General features: G+C 43.7%; 1 protein-coding gene across 2 annotated transcripts in view; it reads left to right on the top strand.

Moving 5' to 3' along the window:
- The window catches only part of PDZD2 (PDZ domain containing 2), a 361,218-nt gene that overhangs the window by 76,657 nt on the left and 263,429 nt on the right, over window positions 1–21,132 (top strand). The window lies entirely within an intron of this gene.

The raw sequence follows: 21,132 nt of genomic DNA, 5'->3' as shown, positions 1-21,132 counted from the left end.
GTGACCTCTCTGTATGTTTTCAACGCAGCACACAGGTAGTCCTCAAGTTACGACAGCAATTGGAACAGGATTGTTGTCACTAAGGGATGCCGTCCTAAAGTGTCATGTCAGGACCACATAGGTCATTAAGTGGAAAGAGGCAGGAATCCCAGAAGGAGCATAGAGGAGATAAAAAGGTGCCACTGGTAGGTTCTACTGGGTGCAGGTGGATGGGAGGGCACTTGTATGAAGCTAGCAGGGAAGGTCACAAATTGTGACCATGTGACTGTGGGAATTCTGCAGTGGCTGCAACTTTGGTTGTAAAGTTCATTTTTTGAGAATAACTTGAAGGGTTACAGAATGAACAATCGTAAGCCAAGGACTACCCAGATGTCCTTGTTTTTTCTGCTCGCACGCAAAATGCTTCACAAAAACAGACCTCTGCAGCTACCCTTGCCTGCAAAGGTTTAGATGCCCCTAGTCAAATTCCATGTTTCAATAAATCCACAAGGGAACAGAAGTTGCTACAGAGTTAAGCACAATCTCCTTCTGCAAATTTGGACGCATGTTTAATATTTATGTGCAGTTGTTTACCAACTCAAAATATGAAACAAATGAATGTGGCAGGTACAGAAGTTTGGATACTTTTCCAGTTGATTCAATGCTTTTCTTGCTTTTTTTTTTTTTAAAAAAAAAGTTGATAAGACTCCAAAAGGTAATTGAATTGTTGGGCTTCCAATATGCCAATTCTTCTAACCTCTCAGTTGTGATTGCTGTTTTGTCTACTTTCAATAACCATGGGATCCTATATGCAGCTGTCCGAGCATTGGAAAATAAAGATAACATGCTTTTTACAAAGCAAGGGAACACTCTGCAGATATCTAAATGCTTCAAGCTAGCAGGTTCAACTGGGAGAGATGTTCAATAGAAGAGAATATTTGCAGCCCAGGATTGAATTATGGGATTCTTGGTGCTTTCTGATCTTGGGGAGACATTATTAGGAAATGTAAGTTATGTGGAACTGCTGAAGTCAAGGAGAAATCTGGAAAACGAGTGGGGGGAAAAACCTCTAGTAAAACTGCCTGAAAAACTGGTTATATTTGTTAAGTAGAACCCCAATGTTACTGCAAACGACCTGCCGAAACGTTTAACTGCCAGTAGTTTGCCACAGTAAAACTCTGCTTACACAACAGCAATCTATCCCAAAGACAATTGGAGGCAATTGGACTTTCTTGTTTGTTTGTTTTTTTTTAAACATTTCGCTTTCATCCAAGAAGCTTCTTCAGCTCTGACAGGATGGTGGGAAGGGTTTATATTCCCTGCAGACAGCTGGTAATCTGCATCCTCTAAAGCAGTGTTTCTCAACCTTGTCAACTTGAAGATGTCTGGACTTCAACTCCCAGAATTCCCCAGCCAGCGAATGCTGGCTGGGGAATTCTGGGAGTTGAAGTCCGGACATCTTCAAGTTGACAAGGTTGAGAAACATTGTTTTAGAGGGTCATTGAAACACTTGGAAGTTTATCTGTGTCCTCAGAGTCACCGGAGCAGTGCTCTTGGTTCCTGTAGTCTGCATTTTTTCCCCTCTGGAAATCAATTCCTACACCCACATCATTCAAAGGGTGTTCATCCCAAATGGCATAGCTAAAAGTCTGCAGAGATTCTCAGTCATCCAGGAGAAGTGAAACGTCTTCAAAGGAAAAAAAACAAGAAAGTCCAGTTGCTTCCTGAAAAATCTCCTTTGGGACAACCAATACAATACAATACAATAGCAGAGTTGGAAGGGACCTTGGAGGTCTTCTAGTCCAACCCCCTGCCTAGGCAGGAAACCCTGTACCGTTTCAGACAAATGGCTATCCAACATCTTCTTAAAGACTTCCAGTGACCTGGATGACTGAGAATCGCTACAGACTAATAGCAATCTATATGCAAGGCAGTCCTCGACTTACAACCGGTTACTTAACAACCATTTGAAATTATGATGAACCCCTCAAAAGATACTTGCAACCCACTTCTGTAGTTCCACCCTTGCCAGAAGTCACACGGTCTCATTTTGGTTGCTCACCATCAGGATGGTGTTTGCAGCATTCCATGGTCACATGACTGCAATTTACAACCTTTTTTTTTGGCTCAAAACATCTGCTTTTCAGCAAAAAAAAAAAAAAAAGCCCCATCGTGAACAATGATAACGATGATGTTATCCAGTCAGTCAAGTCTGACTCTTGGCGATTCTATGGGCCAGGTCTCTCTATATCAGGGGTGTCAAACCCAATTTCATTGAGGGCTGCATCAGGGCTGTGGTTGACCTTGGGGGGTGGGTGGGCAGACGGGCATGGCCAACTGGGTGGGCATGGGCAGCTTGATGCCACTCCCCAAACTGCTGGCATGTTTCCACTTTGAATTGGGTAGACCGAGCCGAAGTCACACTGGCCCGATGTTTCCTCTTTGCACTGGGTAGACCAGACCAAAACGACGTAGGTAGACCGTCCGAAACGACGTGGGCTGACCCCTTACATTTTCCAGAATGGACTGAAATTGGGCCAGATCCAACCACCTTGTGGCCTTGAGTTTGACACCCCTGTTCTACATCTTCCTATCTTGCATTGCTTCTTTGAGCTGTTCTATTCTCAGGCTGGTGTCAGCTTTGATGGTGTCTGGCCACTGTGTTCTTTGGCAGCCTGATTTCCTTTTGCCGCTAACTCTTCCTAATATAAGTGCTTTCTCCAGTGAATTTCCCCACGTGACATGGTGAAAATAAGTGAGGTGCAGTTGAGTGATTTTGCCTTCCTGGTGAACAACGATCACAAAGGTTGCTTAACAACCACAACGAAAATGGTTGTAAAATTGGCCCTGTCACATGATGATCTGCTTTATGACTGTCATGACTTATAACCACGATGGTTGTAAATCGAGGATTACTGATGTTGTATTTGTCAAAAGTAAAATTCAGCACAAAAATCCACCGTCTAAAGTGTGCAAAAGAATTTATTTATTTATTTATTTATTTATTTATTTATTTATTTATTTATTTATTATTTATTTATTTATTTATTTATTTATTTATTTATTTATTTATTTATTAGCGTTTATATACCGCCCCCTCTCCTGAAAGGGACTCGGGGCGGTGTACAGTCCGTATCAAAATACAATTAAAACATAGTGATAACTACATAAATACATGTGAAGAGGAGGATAAAATATGCCAAACTGTACAGCTAAATAAATAAATCGATACAAAAATTTAAAATCCCTATATCATATCAAATTTAAAACACTATCCCTCTAAAAACCAGTAAGAATGTGTATGCCAGGAGGTAGACGTTATAAATTATGCCAGACCAGCCAGTCGGAACAGGTGTGTCTTCAGTTTCTGTCGGAAGGAGCGGAGGTCAGTAGTGGTTCTAATGTCGGGGGGGAGGTCATTCCAGAGGGTTGGGCCCATCACAGAGAAGGCCCTACTCCTCGGTGTCGCCCGTTGGCATTGCCTCGTGGACGGCACCAGGAGAAGGCCCTCCCTGTGAGAGCGAATTGGCCGCAGGGATGTATGTGGGAGGATGCGATCCCGCAGGTAACTAGGCCCTATGCCTTGGAGCGCTTTAAAGATGGTGATCAAAACCTTGAAACGCACCCGGAAGACTACAGGCAGCCAGTGCAGCTCGCGCAGGAGAGGTGTTACGTGGGAGTACCTAGTACTCCCCATGACTACCCGCGCGGCTGCGTTCTGGACTAGCTGCAGTCTTCGGGCGCGTCCCAAGGGAAGCCCCATGTAGAGAGCGTTACAGTACTCCAGGCGAGACGTCACCAGTGCATAAGTGACTGTGCGTAGGGCATCACGGTCCAGAAGGGGGCGCAATTGGCGCACCAGGCGAACCTGGTGGAACGCCCCCCTTGCCACGGATGCCACATGATCATCCATTGACAGCCGGGCATCTAGGAGGACGCCCAAATTGCGCGCCCGTTCCACAGGGAGCAATTGTTCGCCCCCTATGGCCAGTGATGGAATCAGCTGACTGAACCGAGGTGCCGGTAGCCACAGCCACTCAGTCTTGGAGGGGTTGAGTTTGAGTCTGTTGTCCCCCATCCAGACCCCGACGGCTTCCAGACACCGGGACATCACTTCGACAGCCTCGTTGGGGTGGCTTGGGGTTGAGATGTACAACTGAGTATCATCAGCGTACAGATGGTACTCAACCCCAAAACCACGGATGATCTCACCCAGCGGCTTCACATATGCATTGAACAAAAGGGGCGAGAGGACCGACCCCTGCGGCACCCCACAAGAGAGTGGCCTCGGGGTCGACCTCTGCCCCCCAGTCAACACACATTGCATCCGGCCGGAGAGGTAGGAGCCGAACCACCGTAAAACGGTGCCTCCGACTCCCATCCCCTCCAGCCGGCGCAATAGGATACCATGGTCGATGGTATCAAAAGCCGCTGAGAGGTCTAATAGGACTAGGATAGAGGAGCAACCTGTATCTCTGGCCCTCCAGAGATCATCCACCAACGCGACCAAGGCTGTCTCGGTGCAGTGCCCGGGTCGGAAGCTGGACTGGCGTGGGTCTAGATATATGGATTCGTCGAGGCGACATGGAAATTGCTGCGCCACCACATTCTCAACAACCTTCGCTAAAAAGGGGAGGTTGGAGACTGGACGGTAATTAGCTAGCTCCGTTGGATCAAGTGAAGGCCTCTTGAGCAGGGGCCTCACCACCGCCTCTTTCAAGGCAGTCGGTAAGGAACCCTCGCTCAATGAGGCGTTCACCAGGCCCAGAAGCCAGCCTCGCGTCACCTCCCAGGATGCCAGTACCAACCAGGAGGGGCACGGGTCCATTGAACATGTGGTGGGTCGCAGCCGTCCGCGCAACCCGTCTAAATCCTCGGGGGCAACAGAGTCAAACTCCTCCCAGAGTGGACTCACAAGACTCACTGATGACGGCTCGTCCGGTCCACTGGGGGGGGCCCATCCGCTCCGGATCTGAGCGACTTTGTCCTGCAGATATTCCCCAAACTCCTCTGCTCTTCCCTGCAAGGGTGCCCCCCGCGTTTAGGTCACCCTAAACAGGGCGGCAGGGCGGTTATCCGCAGACGCAATGAGAGCGGCGCAATGTCTACGTTTGGCCATTCTCAATGCCACAAGGTAGGTCCGTAAATAGGCTCTTACTTGTGTTCGGTCAGATTCGGAGCGTGAGGACCTCCACCTGCTCTCTAGACGTCTCCTATGGCGCTTCATCACCCTAAGCTCCTCGGTGTACCAGGGAGCCCGGGTGGGTCGCTGCCGTAGGAGAGGTCGCAGAGGCGCAACCCGGTCCAAGGCCCCCGCCGTCGCCCTATTCCAGGCGTCGACTAGGTCCTCCGACCGAGCGCGGGTCAGGGCTACAGGTAAAGGACCAAGCTCCGTCTGGAACCTATCCGGTTCCATCAAGTGCTTGGGGCGGTACCAGCTTGAACAAACTGGCTCCGCCTCCTCGCGGTGGGGGGTAGCGCCAGGGAAGTCCAGCCGGAGACATGAGTGATCTGACCATGACAGGGGCGTAATCTCTAAATCCCCTATTCCCAGATCACTCGTCCACTGCTCAGATACAAAGACAAGGTCCAGTGTGTGGCCGCCTTCGTGTGTGGGGCCCTGAATTAGTTGCGTCAGGCCCATGGCTGTCATGGAAGCCATGAACTCCTGAGCCACCTCGGACGCTGCTCCCGTGGACGGAAGGTTGAAATCCCCCATAACCAAAAGTTTGGGTATCTCAACCGCCGTCTCCGAGACCAGCTCGAGGAGCTCGGGCAGGGCCGCTGACGTATAGCGAGGAGCCAAGTATACAATCAGCAGACCCCACTGCCTCCCTGGGCCCCATTTCATACCCAGCGACTCACACCCGGGTATCTGAGGAACAGTGAACTCCCTCAGCTCTAGACAATCCCGTATAACTACCGCCACCCCACCACCCTTACCCAGGGCCCAAGGCTGATGGAATTCACGGAAACCCGGTGGGCACATTTCCACGAGGGGTAAACCACCCTCGTGACCCAACCAGGTCTCCGTTATCCCTGCAAGGTCCAGCTCCCCCTCTGAGATCAACTCGTTAATGAGGGGGGCCTTGTTGGTCACGGACCTTGCATTGCAGAGCATCAGCCTCAGGCCCTGGCTCTGTAGTTCCTGACCACCTAGGCTGCGAGGGTTGGTACAAACGACCGGGCGTAGCCAGCAGCCACAGTCTCCCAACCGACCTTGCGATCTTTTCTTGTCCTCGCATCCCCCCCTCCCCCCCTCCCCGCGACCGTTGTAATAAAACAACCCTCTGCTGGAATAACTTGTTCCCTCTCCCCCCTCACCCCACTCATTTCCTTCGTAGACTCACCTGTTCGTCTGGCGCTGGCTTCCCTCCTGGCCTGGTTATCCCCCCCCCCTTCCTAGAACCCCCTAAAAACACAATAAAACATTTTGATAAAACACTGAAAAGGCAGAGACAGGTTGGAACAAAATGCTTTGGACTAATAAAACAATACTTGAACTCCAAACGACACAAGAGCCATTTGGAGGAGAGAAAAAAGGGGTATTTGAAGGGGGGGTGGGGCGGGAGAAATACATTTGTCAACCATTAAGCACAGGGGTGGCTCTATTATGCTTTGGGGTTTTGCGGTAGCCAAAAGCATTAAAGAAAAGACTGTGTGGGTGGAATCAAGACTGGATTCAGCTAAATACGGATATATCTAGAGGCTAATTTCTTGCAGTCAGTGGAGAAAAAAGAAGCTGACAAAAAAGTTGGATATTTCAGCAGGATAGCCAAACAAAAAGTATTTCCAGATCAACCAGGAAGCATTTGGGGGACGGGGGCAGGTTGCGGGTGGGATAAATCTTAAACATCCTCTCCCTGCAAGAGACATGACAATATTTCTGGTTTAGAAGATTCTGCAAAAAACACAGAGGGGGAGATGGTAGATCCAAAATGAGAACCAAAATGCTCTTCGCTGATTACAGGGAAGCTGTCATTTCTGCAGAAATAGGTTGTTCAAAGTATTGATTGAAAGAATGTCCAATTTCCTGCACTTGTCATACTGTACTCATAATTTCGTTTGAAAGCCCATTCTGGGGCTTTGACTTGCAATGACTCATTGACTTGCAATGAAACGGAAGCAGAAGACTAAAATTAGAACCAACAAGTTAGAAGGACAATCATTCTAGGGATACACTCCACTGTTTCTTGATATTGTCAAGCTTATTTGTAGGCATTTCCATTAGAATTGATCGTAGACGTCAACAAACATACCAATCTCAATAAAAAAAGATGACAGACCAATTTGAAGAATCTTTTTGTTCAAATAAGTCCTTTCCAATTCACTTTCTCAAGCTATCCACTGTGATGGGACACAGGTGTATTTTTTAATGTATGAAAATGACATCATTCAAATGCAATTTTATCTTTAAACATTTGAACGATAGAAAAATACCTTACAAAAAATACTGGATTCCAAATAGAAACGATATCTTCTCTTGCAAGGATCTGTTCTTTATATGGGGAGGAGGAGTTGAGAGACTATTCCATTCAAGTTCAGTTTAAAGACCAAGAGCCAACTTGCTGTGGCCAGCTTGCTGCGGGACAACTCGCTGGGGGACAAAAGTTACACTAATATTGATGAAATAGTGGAATAGAATCAATTAAAGAGAATATGCCAAAGAAGGAACAAAATAATTTTAAAATTATTTTAAATAATTAAATTGAATTGTTGAATTGTCCCGTAGTGAATTGTCACACAATGAGTTGGCCATGGTTAGTTATCCTGCAGCAAGTTGGCCGCAGAAGTTGGCCATGTCAAGTTGGCCATTGTGAATTGGCTGTGGTGAGTTGGCCACGGAGAGTTATCCTGCAGTACGTTGGCCGTAGAAGTTGGCCATGTCAAGTTGGCCATGGTGAATTGGCTGTGGTGAGTTAGCCATAGCAAGTTGTCCCATTCTGTCAGAAGAAAGAGCAGGGCTTGAAATGACCCTTAGTAGCATCAGTAATGGAATAGAGATAGTACTGAAGATAAATATGAGTGTAAGTAGCACATTGGTGTTTTGTTATTAGTTACTAATGTCAACTGATAATTAGGAATCGGTGAGAAGCAGTGAGAAGCAGGGTCTGCCTATATGTAATTAATTTAAACTGCAGGTGAATAATTAATCTGTTATACAATTTACAGGCTGCAAAATGCAGAAGCAGCTTAAATTCCACCTTACTGCTGTGTAGAATCAAAAATGAGACATGCAACATGAGATCAAAAGAAAAGACACAAAAAAGGGCTAATGGAGGCAGATATTCCTCCCTCTTCTTTTCCTGAGATTACCCCACAATATTTGGGAACTCCCATTTCACTAGTATATAGGTCATCCCACTAAAGTTTTACAACCTAGCTAGAACCTAATTCAAATGCAACTTGTTTGATATAATTCAGGTAAAAGATTGTGAAAGCCAAACTAGGATACAGCAGAAGTTAAGTCTGTCAACACTAACTGAGAAAGCTAACAACAATCTCCTATGTCCAGTACTAATAGGCCTATAAGTCAAGGTGAATAAAAATCAATGATTTTTTTTAAATAAAAAAAAGTTGGATTTTTAAAATTTAAATTGGATTTTTAAAATTTAAGTTGGATTTTTTTTATTTAAATCAGATTTTTTTTATTTAAATCAAATTTATTTTAGTAAAATGCTTTTGGAGTAAAAATCTATCCAAAGATAGTCTTCTGTTTAAGATACATGAATAATTTAGTTTATTCAGCATGAAATGGAGCTTAGTTATGTAGCATGAGGCTGTATATTCTGCAATATTGGGACAGTCGGTGAGTCAACAGCAGGTCAGAGGAGGAGCTGCTGCGGGACAGAGAAGACAGTTGCTCTTGAAAAATTATGATTTAAATCGAATTGATTTAAATCAAGCCCTTTTACTAGTGATTTAAATCGACTTGATTTAAATCAAATCCACCTTGCTAAAAACCCAAGTTCTTGGGAAAAAGCAAATAAGCGATGTTACAGCAAGAACTGCATTTCCCAGTATCCTTCACTGTAGATCTTTGTCAACAATTGGAGGGTCACAATTTCCCCACTATTAGCTTATGGACTTCCTAAGACCATTTGGCCCATTACCGTTAGATAAACTTTTGGATCATATTAAGCCATGGTTGTCAGGCACAAGGAACCAAGAACTACACAAGTTATTTAGAATTATTTTTATTGTTGTTTGTGCCTATAGGTAGGAATCTTGCCAGACTGAAGCACAAATCTGCCTAATTCCTAGATATACCCTGTGAAGGGTTAGGGAGGGTCCAATCTGGTTCTCTTCCTGCATACCAAGGATCCAGGCTTATTTGCTTCTTGGCTCCTTGGGACTTCCTTCCTCCTGTGACTCTATACCATATTCTATCCATCATGATGGTTTTGTCAACTTTTTTTTCCAAATAAACCACGATGGGATGAAATCAGAGATCGGCTGCTACCTGTTCGCCCAGGTTCCGGAGAACCCATAGCTAACGTTATGGCTGGTTCAGCAAACCTCCAAATCCCACCTCTGGCTGGCCCTGCCCCCCTCCCAACCCGCCCCCCCTTCCCAAGAGTCTTCACGCATCCCATTTTGGATGCGAGGTAACTGTAAGGCCCACATAAAGACTCGGGGAGGGGGAAAAATGGGCCTCCCAGAGGTTTCTGGCCTCCGGAGCCTGGAGAAGGCAGTTTTCCAGCTTCTGTTACTGCCGGTTCGCTCAGGGATGTGCTTTGCGTGCGCTTGATGTGCGCAATGTGCTCATGCGCAATAGTAAAAAAATTGCTTCTGCGCATGCACAGAAGCAAAAAACAAGATGGCGCCGCTGATAGAACCAGTTTGGGGGAGTGGCCAGCCGAGTTACTACCTGCTTGGCCAAACCGGTCCAAACCGGTAGGAACCCACCTCTGCAACTAGGCCATACCCACCATGGCCACGCCCACCCAGCAACCAGGCAGAGAACCTGTTGCTGAAATTTTTGAAGCCCACCCCTAGATGAACTAGCAAATATGTATTAAATTAAATGTCAAGCATTATGCATTATGACTTCGTGTGAGACTCCAGGCTTGTCTAGAGATCTCTTACATCGATGCCATGCCATAAAATGTTGGATGTAACAATTTGACAATTGAATCCTAGGAGGAAGAGTTAACAACAACAAAGAGGAGCCAGAGAAAGTATCACCCTTTTTCCTAGTTTTCTGCTGTCTTGCCATCAGGTGCTTTGGAGAATAGGTTGAGCCTCTCTCTGTGAAACCTCCTCAAATATGGGAAGAATGCCAACCGAGACAGAGTAGGCCTATCATTCTAGGAATAATTGGCTGAAATTATTGTTATATATTCAAGCCCAGTTTTTACTGCTACTTGTTCTCAATGTAAGTGTCACCTTAATGAGGTGTGTCTTGGTTGGAGTAACTGCAGACTCACTGATTCTCTTGGAAGCCTTCAGACCCATCCTTAGAACTGAAGTAAAATTCTCCCAGGAGTAGATTTCTGTCAATTGGTTTAATAGATGGATTAAACCAAAGAAAAACTCAGCAAAGACCAAAACGCCAAAGATTGGAGGAATGGGAGCAAGCTTTTCAGGCGATTTGGCTCATTTGCAGATGGGTCAATCTATTCAGAGTGGATGTGTCTCCGAAGAGAACTCGGGCTGACGTGTTTCCTGGCAGCTAAATATACGAGGGCATCAGCTGAAGCTAGTAGAACCTACATCAGCGGGAATGTTGGCTGGAGATCTGAGTTGCTTTCATGGGAATGTGGAGGATAGTATCCTAGTCTTGTACACATTTGAATCTCCTATTTGGGCTTAATTGCTGCATTTTCTTGGAAACATTTTACAGCAGCTGCCATGCCATGCCTCAACAAAATATGTTAAACAATGGGGATTTAAAAACACGGGCACAAATAGTTAAGCTGATTTATTTAAACTCAATTGAATCTGAATATAATTAAAATGTAAACGCTTTTGTGACATTAGAAAAAGAATCTACAGTTTAAAATATTGGGAACTTTTTCACTTTTTCTTTTTATTGTAGCATGATGCATCAGAAGCCAAATCTCCTGAAAAGCTTGCTCCTATCCCTCCAATCGTTGGCATTTAAAACTGGTCTTTGCTGTTTCATCAGTAGGTTTTCTTTGGTTTAATCCATTTATTAAATCAATTGACAGAAATCTACTCCTGAGAGAATTTTAGTTCAGTCTAACTATGGGTCTGAAGGCTTCCAAGAAAATCAGTGAGTCTGCATTTTCTCCAACCAAGACACACCTCATTAAGGTGACACTTATATCGGGAACAAGTAGCAGTAAAAACTGGGCTGAATATATGACAATAATTTCAGCCAATTATTCCTAGAATGATAGGCCTACTCTGTCTCGGTTGGTATTCTTCCAATATTTGAGGAAATTTCACAGAGAGGAAAATATCAACCTATTCTCCCAAGCACCTGAGGGCAAGACAAGAAGTAATGGGTGGAAACTCAATAAAGAGAGTTTCAACCTACAATTAAGGACACATTTTCTAACTGTGAAATTATCATCAGTGGACTGCCTTGCCTTCTTGTGAGTGCTCCATCGCTGGATTTTTTTAAAGAAAAGATTGGGCAGCCATTTGTTTGGAATGGTATAAGGCAGGGGTGTCCAAACTTGGCAACTTTAAGACTTGTGGACTTCAATTCCCAGAATTCCCTAGCCAGCAGAGCTGGCTGGGGAATTCTAGAAATTAAAGTCCACAAGTCTTAAAGTTGCCAAGTTTGGACACCCCTGGTATAAGGTTTTCTGCTTGAGCAAGGGGTTGGACTAGAAGACTTCCAAGGTCCCTCCCAACTCTGTTATTCTGTATTGTGTAATTTTTGAGAAGCACAAATCATTAAAAGTGAAGGAGGAAGGAATCCTTTTGCTTCCAGGAAAATATCATAAAAATAGGTTTGTCTGATTATCCAACTTCAGTGAGGATTTTATAACACCACTCTGGATTTTCAAAGTGAAATTAAATATGTAAATAAATCAAAATAAATCAGGGACCTCTGAGTTGACTCCTGGTGACTGTTTGGACAAAGACCCAGCATTCCAACCTGAAATTGTGGGACAATTCATAGCTTTGCCCTGGACAGCTCAGTAATCATTTTCCCCATCTATTTCCTCTATAGAAAAAGAAAATTTACAGTTACTACGGCTACTTAATCTGGTTTACAGAAATGACAATTAGATGTTACCAAAGAGATATCGAAACCGCTTAACTATTGTTTGCCATCTGTTCCTCACTCTGATCTTTGCAGCTCAGATTTCACGGGTATACCAAGAGATTGCATTTTAATCGCATAAAGCTAGGTATTGCAGTGCAGTACAACACGTGGGCAATGCTACTAGATGTTCATACCTCTAATAAAACCTCAATAAAAGTTTACACTCTGCATGTTATGGCATAACCATAGCTGGTTTCTTAATCTATGATTTCCTGGATGCGCTCATTAAATGTAAATGAATGTGGATGGGTGCACAACACATGTTTAATCAAAAGCAAAACAGTTATGACACGGATTAATGTGATGTATGAACCAGACTACATAAAGATTTTGTCAGCTGGCTGTCCACATTAACACATCAACAAAGAGTGCAGAGAAGAGCAACAAAGAGGATTAGGGGACTGGAGGCTAAAACATATGAAGAACGGTTGCAGGAACTGGGTATGTTTAGTTTAATGAAATGAAGGACTAGGGAGACATGATAGCAGTGTTCCAATATCTCAGGGGTTGCCACAAAGAAGAGGGAGTCAAACTATTCTCCAAAGCACCTGAGGGTAGAACAAGAAGCAATGGGTGGAAACTAATCAAGGAGGGAACCAACCTAGAACTAAGGAGAAATTTCCTGACGTTTAGAACAATTAATCAGTGGAACTGCTTGCCTCCAGAAGTTGTGAATGCCCCAACACTGGAAGTCTTTAAGAAGATGTTGGATAGCCATTTGTCTGAAATGGTATAGGGTTTCCTGCCTAGGCAGATGGTTGGACTAGAAGACCTCCAAGGTCCCTTCCAACTCTGTTGTTCTATTCTATTCTATTCTATTCTATTCTATTCTATTCTATTCTATTCTATTCTATTCTATTCTATTCTATTCTAGTCTAGTCTAGTCTAGTCTAGTCTAGTCTGTCAACATGTCCATCAAAAGGTAGAGCCAGCCCTATGGCCTTGATGCAAGAAAATGCATAAACGCATATACGTTTAACTCTTTATATCAGGGTGTCAAACTCAAGTCCTGTGGGCCAGATTCGCCTGTGTTGTGCTTAGATCTGGCCCCCGTGCCTCTGTCAGCGAAAACAGAGCTTTGGCTGGCATACTTTGTGCCATTAGTGCAGCAACGCTGAGCTAATTGATAGAGGTATCTCTTGGAGTCCCTAACATGGATTTCTTGTTTAATAAGCAGTAAAGAGGGTTATGTTCCCATCAGAGGGGGAAAGAACCCACTGGAGATTGTATATTAAGATTGCATCTTTCAGTCTAGCTATTCCTTTGAAAAATCCACTTTGGCATAGTTGCAGAGGGATACTTAGCAGCACATTGCTTGCAATCTCTTTCTGGCTCTGTGATGATTGGATCAAATTGAGAGTAATTACCTCAATAGATTTGGGAAGTATTTATGTTGGAACCCCCGTCTGGTAATAACTTCTGCTAGTCTTTGCAATCACAGGCTTAAGGTATTGATTTAATTCATACGGTGGGGGGGGGGGGAGTCAGAGGGTCAGCCCTACAAGTGTGCCCTTGCCCTGCCTTGCCCTTGGGAAAATTGGGACTCAAGGATTAGTTCAGCCCTGTTCTTACAGCAACTGGCCTCAAAAAGTGGGGAAGAGAGAGGGGGTGGGGGGAAGCCACTTCAAAGCCATTTCTGAAATGACAGGAGATTTTAAGGACCAGAACGAGAAATAAAGACATAAAACCTGCCCAAATGTTTGGGTGCGGGTATTGAAATGGCCTCTTTGCATGGCATCTTTTCAGCATGATCTCTGCTGAACATTGCTAGATTGTGTTATTTTAAAGAGCTGTTTTGGACGTCCTGTAAAAAAAACAAAGCAAAAATAGAAATAGTGCAATGCTTTACAGATACTTTAGATGGGGTGGGGGGGAGGGGGGGATCAGTCCCTGGGTTTGTGATTTTTTTTAAAACAGGCACTGCTTATGAAAAAGTAAGAACAATCATATATATTGAAGACATGTGAAACTCATATACAAAACCAATGAAGATTTCACGCTGAAGCCTTAAAATATTAAAGGCGTGAGAGATGAAATCTGTTTTTAACTCTATCCTAAGTAATCCTTGACATACGACCACAACTGAGTCCAAAGTTTCTGTGTTTAAGAAAGAATGTTGATAAGAGAATTTTGCCCCATTTTATGACTTTCTTGCCATGGTTGTTAAGTGAATCAATTCAGTTGTTAAGTGAATAACACTGTTGTTAAGTGAATCTGGCTTCCCCATGGACTTTACTTGTCAGAGAGTTGCAAAGAGACTGCAACCTTCATAAATCTATGCCAGTGGCCAACGTCTCAATTTTGATTCGGTGACCATGGGGAGGCTGCAAAAATTGTAAGTGTGGAAAAGGATCATAAGTGCTGTTGTAACTTCAAATAGTCATTAAGTGCAAGGCTGCACTGTAAATCAACGACTACTTGTAATTCATCTATAATGGGAATTTCTTTTATACTGTAACGTATAGGCTAGTGATGGCTAACCTTTTTGTAAAAGTGTGCCAAAATTGTGCGCGCATGTGCTATTGCGTGCACGTGTGTGACCAGCCCCACAATGGAATGCGCCACACACACCTGCGCATGACGGAGGCTTTCGGGAACAAACTTCTGATTGGCCCATTGGACCTGTTTTTTGCCCTCTCCAGGCTCCGGAAGCTTTCCTAAAGCCTGGGGAGGGCGAAAACGGCCTCCCCTGGCCCTCCCGAAGGCCAAAAATCAGCAGGCCGGTGGTGCATGTGCGGCTGGAGTTGAGGGCTGGTGTGCTGGCAAATATGCCATAGGTTCGTCATCACGGGTATAGGCTATAATGGAATCATTTTAGGTATGGCTTAAAGCATTGTAAAGCATGGTCCATGGACTAATATTTTTGCAGTTTAGGGCAATTGTAATTTATCCAATTAAATATGGTTAAGGAAATCAGAAGTTACTTCAATGTGTGAAGCAGAATGTAGTTTGAAAATTATACAGCAGTCACAGATATGGGAGCAGTGGTGGGTTGTAGGCGGTACACCCTCGTACGGGCATACTGGAGCCTGCCCGGAGCACCAGATACTGTTCTGGTACGGTGCTCCGGAGAGCCCACCCGCCCACCCGAGCTCCTTACCAGTCTTTTAAAGCTTCCATGCACGTGCATGGCACATACAGCACCCACGCGACTCTCCACTGAGCAGCTGGAGCGTCACGGAGGCTTGCGGAGGCGCTAAGACGCACGCACGCACTGTGAGCATCCTGTGGACGCCTCTGGGCCCGTTCCAACCATACCAGTTGGAACAGGATCCGGAACCCACCACTGTATGGAAGGCTTATAAAACATAAGTAAAAATAGCTAAGCTGTGTTATTGGTATATCTTTAAAAAAACAACAACCAAGTACAATTGGAAGGATACCTGAGTGCTAGAAATAACTACCGTAATTCCAATTTCCACTGGTGGGTAAGTTATTGGCCACACTGTGTTTGCAATCATCTTGTTTAATATATTGATTTTTCTGGCTCGAAATATGATTTAGCTACTCCATCATGCCATGCTAAGACACCCATTTCTGCTGCCCTATACTTAAGCAAGGATAGACGGAAGGAAGAAAGAGCTGCCGTTTGGAGAACATAATCACTGCAGCAATTGCGTTAAGCGAACTTTTATGGCTTAGGCTTGCAATGGGACTGTAGTGTCAATTGCAGGATAAACTGGGAGGGTCATCAGATCTTAAGGATACTTAAGACCCCAGGAGGTTGTGTCTGAAATGCCCCAAGGAATAATGCAGAGGGTCGCAAGTGATTCCCAGAAGATTTTGGATGAGGTCTTTGTTTGGTGAGAGTTTTGGTCCATTTTGCAGATGCAAGGTTGAGAACCCAGGTCCTTCACTGCTTCTAAGAAATATAGCAGTTGCTATATTTGTACAGTGGCTACTGTACAGAAAACATAATTCTTTTTTTTTTTTGCAGTCCCTATTTGGTCTTTCTTCTTTCTTTTCTGTTGTTTGAGTATGCCATAAACAATATTCAAAACAAAAAGTGTTGCATAGATAGATAAATAGGTAGGTAGATTGATAGATGATAGATACATGATGGATAGATAGATATTGATGACAGATGATAGATATTGAGAGAGAGAGAGAGAGAGAGAGAGAGAGAGAGAGAGAGAGAGAGATGGATGATGGATAGATGATAGAAGATAGATAGATAGATAGATAGATAGATAGATAGATAGATAGATAGATAGATAGATAGATAGAAACACACACACACACACACACACACACACCACATAGAAGATGTATTTTGTGTTTGGAATTCCTGGTCCCCGGAAGAGATTTCAATGAGATTCTTGTTGCTCTCTGACAAGCTCTCTTATCAAAGAAATTTCCCATAGGAGGAACTAGGGAAGCAAATTTCACATTTTCAGATGGGCCAGCATCTTGCTGAATGTCTTTGATTTCCCTGATATCTCATGAGGAGCTGAGAACAGTCAGATGTAAATGCTGTACTTCAATGGACAAAGGAGCCTACATCTGAAAAGCTGCAATACATGTAAACATGTTGTTGGGATTACAGATATTCTGTGTTTTAAAAATGCACATATGGCATCAGACCCTTTTAGCCTGGCTTATATACATTGGGTAAGTCATAAAGTTTGTTTTGGCTTAGGAATTACATGAGCACAGTTATTTGGTTTTGTCTTTTCCTTCTGTCTTCAGATTTCAGTAATACATTGACCTTATTCAGTAAAACAGCTTGATCCAGATCAGAAAACTTTCTCACTGGTCCAAAGTAGGGGATTAGCTACTTACTTACTTACTTACTTACTTACTTACTTACTTACTTACTTACTTACTTACTTACTTACTTACTTACCTACCTACCTACCTACCTACCTACCTACCTACCTACCTACCTACCTACCTACCTTGCTTGCTTGCTTGCTTGCTTGCTTATTTATGCATGCTGTTACACAGAATGCTGTTATTTTCTCACCATAGTGGTACCTGCTTCTCTATTCACATTTGCATGCTTTCGAACTGCTAGTTTGGCAGGAAGAATTAATGGTAATGTTAGAAGAAATCTTGGTTTGTTCTGGGCCAGGTTAAAGAGCACAAGCAACTGTTTGAAATGGAGGTAGAATTTAATTGAAAGCAAAAGGGCAGGCTAGAAATATTTATAGGAAAGTCCAGTCTTGTTTTGCCGATGTGTATGTGTGTGTTGAACTGAGTCTAGTAGGAAGAAAATAAAGTTTTCACACCCAGAGGGGTGAATAAATCTTCACTTCTGTTTGCCGAGATGTTGACCACGAGTGATAGCTCCAAGTCTGGGGAATCGTATTGTATAGGTAAAGGATTTTCATATGTTGAGGGGATTTTTTATGATTTGATTCAGTTGCTGTTGTGGCCCAACAGCAGCCGGTTGAGCTGTTGGTGGAATCTGACAGCGATGAACACTATGGGACTGCCCTGGAGGCTGAGGAAGACTCTGGGGGTGTGTGTTCAGAGTCAGAGCAGGGACTACAGAGGCCTGTTGGCCACCAGGTGGCGTCTGAGTCAGGGAGGAAGAACAGAGGGAGGCTGTCCCTGACGTACGTATGTGTAGGGCTGCGAGGAGGAGGGAGCAGCTTTGGAAAAAGGATCACAGAAGTAAATAGGAACAGGTGGCTACTGATTGGCCCCTCCCGGAGAGCTTATAGGTGGGGCAATGGGACGGGAATTTTGCAGGAAACAACAATTTACTGATCCATCCATAGAGAAAGATTGGGAGCATTTCATGAGTTCAAGCCTTGCTTCATAGAGATAGCTTTCTGGGCTCCCAGCCAAGGGGTTGCTTATCTCCCTCCTTAGTTGTGGCAGACAGCCAAGTCTGCGTCTATATATATTGTAGAGGCTTGGGACAGAACAGTTGCTGATATTTTCCAATCTCCTAGAGAGAGAGACTAAATACTCAATTTTAGCCCAAGTGTCAATATAGGCCAGGGGTGTCAAACTGGATTTCTTTGAGGGCTGGATCAGCATTGTAGCTCTCCTCTGCGGGCCAGCTGGGGAGGGAGAGGGGGGAGATGAGACGAATGCCTCCTGCAGCACCCTCCTGACCAAAATAGGGTATGAGGGCCCCCCGCACATGACCTCCCCGTGCCCTGTGTTCTGGCCTGGACTGCCTGCAGCACTTTGTGGGCCAAAACGGGGTGTGTTTTGACTGGCCGAGTGCTGCAGGAGGCCGTCCAGGCTGAAAATGGGGCACAGGGAAGCTGCACGTGGCTCCTATGCACTTGGTTTTGGCTGCCAAGGAATCGGGGCTGGTCCTTTGCTATTTCCAGGCTCCGCACGGGCAGTCTCTGGTTTTACAGCTTGGGTTTCCCAGTCGGGTGAGCGGTGATCAGGATTGGTGAGTGGTCTTGATGAGACGAATGATACTTGGGTCTTCCCTTCTCACAATAGTAACTTCATTCAACTTCAGATGTGTGTTCATTCTGGGCCCATCCATGAATCTGATGTTGAGATGGACCAGCTGTTAATCCAGTTCAATTTGTTAAACTTTTTAAGGCCCACGAAATGCCAAAATCTTGTCTTATTTTAATGAGGATTTTAAAAAAAACTTATTAAAATAAACTGATAATGTTTTGATAAGCTCTATTTCCACTCCCACTGAATACAAATAAAAATAGGATAGTGTGCTTTTTTGAGGAAATGGAAAGTCATAAAACACTGTTTGGATGGCACTGGAGAATGTCTAGCCTTTAAAAACAGCATCTAAAGAAGATAATGGAAAACCACATCTGAACGTTTCAAATGGAGTTATTTTAATTAGCCTTTTATTACTTTTTGTAGAAGTCAGGAAATGGGTCTTGAGGGCTTTTTAGAAATTCCATTGGGAAGGGCATAAGGAAGGAAAAGCACAATTTGTTAGGGAATGAAACAAAAGTTTGCATGGAACCAGGATATCCCAAAATGTTGTAGGACAGGTTTGATAAGTGAATCCGGAAAAATATTTGTATAATATTGTTGTTTGAGTACTTCACTCCACCCTTCTTAAGAAACCATTTTAAGATAGATTTGATGACAATTCTGACTTCATAAGATACCTATATAGAGTATCATTTTTTCAGACTCAAAACTAACTGGGTAGATTTTTTTAGGCCATTCATTATTTTTACAGACACTGGATTAGGAATCTAGCCACAGAATAGAACATTTAGAGACTTGGAAGAATATCATATAGTTTTATGAAACTGTTCAGTCATTAACATTAGCAATAATTAAGAGTGGCTGAGTGTTGAATGGCATGTAAATTAATAATAATGGAAAGAGAAGAGAGAACAAGTATGACTTGAAAACTGTCATTATTAAATAACTGAGTTTGTACAGTGAAGCAAGCCAACCTGTAATGTAGCATTTTTGCATTTTGGCTTAATATATTATGCAGATCTAAGCAATGCAGTTTGTCTGCCATGACATATGACCTAGGGCTATGATGGCGAACCTATGTGCCCGAAGTAGCACATGGAGCCATGTCGCTTGGCATGCTCGACATCGCCCATTCCTCTTCTGGGTTTGTAGTGTGCATGCTGATCGGCTGGCATGTGTGCGGCCCTGCCGGAAACCAGAAGAGTGGTTCTTCCGTTTTCCAGCGTGAGCATGCCGGTCAATTGATCGGTGATTGTGCATGCGTAGCGGTAACTGGAAGATTTTCTGGCTGTTGAGCATGTGCACGCGGGAAGCCAGAAGTTCAATTTCCGGTGTGCGTATACCCCACTGTGAAGCTCCTCTTCCTGGTTACGGCTGAGATAAATGTGCGCGCATACGCGAAGCATATACTCACGCGAGAAGTGCTCCCTTTTCGGCACTTGGTGCTGAAAAGGTTCACAATCACCCAACTTTGAGTATTGTATGTTCAAACCTAATTGTAGCTTACTCAATAAACCATGATTGATCATGCAATCATAGGATTGGAAAAGACCACAGAGGTCTTCTCGTTCAACCTCTTATCCAGGGCAGAAATTTTCAAATTGTGGCATAGTGAATATGTAATCCATAATCAGTTGCCTGAAAATCAGAATGTCTGGGTTCAGCCACACATTGAACCGAAGTGAAATGAACGGTTTTTCTTTTCTTTTTTTTGTGATTCGGTACAATGGATGAACCTGGCAAAGGGTAGCATTTTCTTGAGATGCTATGGTAGCTCTTTTAAAAACTTTGAATCTTGGACAAAATGCTACCATTTGTTGGTATCTAAACTTAGTTTTGGTTTTTTAAAGAATATTTTTACTTAATAGTTTTTATCTCACCTTTATTACATTATATGCTACTCAAGGCAGCAAACATAAATAATACTCTTTCCTTCTTCTATTCCTTATAGCAACTATCCTGTGAGGTGGGTAGGGCTGATTAGAGAGAAGGACTGGCCCAAAGTCACCCAGCTGGCATTCATGTCTAAGGCAAGACTAGAACTCACAGACTCCTGGTTTCTAGGTCAGCACCTAGCTATACCAATTGAAAAACAAGGGGAATTTGAGCTTCCCACCAGCATAAATATTCAAGATTAAAAAATATACAAGACCTTCCTTCCTTCCTCCCTCCCTTTTCAAAATTAAAAGATATAAAAAAAATATCTTCCTTCCTTCCTTCCTTCCTTCCTTCCTTCCTTCCTTCCTTCCTTCCTTCCTTCCTTCCTTCCTTCCTTCCTTCCTTTTCAAGATTAAAAGATATAAAAGAAATACCTTCCTTTCTTCCTTCCTTCCTTATTTTCTATGAAGAGGTTAACTGTAAAATGCGCCTCGGTCTGTGAAACTATCTGCATAATTAGAAATTTGTCTTTGATGCCTCCTCTTCTTCCTGCCTGCAGTCCTTGTAGTAAATAATGAATAACCCACATAAGTTAACCGAAAGCAAAATGAACAGATTATAGAATTAACCAAATAAACAAAATAATC

Source organism: Natrix helvetica (assembly GCF_964273705.1).
Source record: "Natrix helvetica genome assembly, chromosome: 2".
NCBI lineage: Eukaryota > Metazoa > Chordata > Lepidosauria > Squamata > Natricidae > Natrix > Natrix helvetica.
This window is presented reverse-complemented; position numbering and strand designations above follow the sequence as displayed.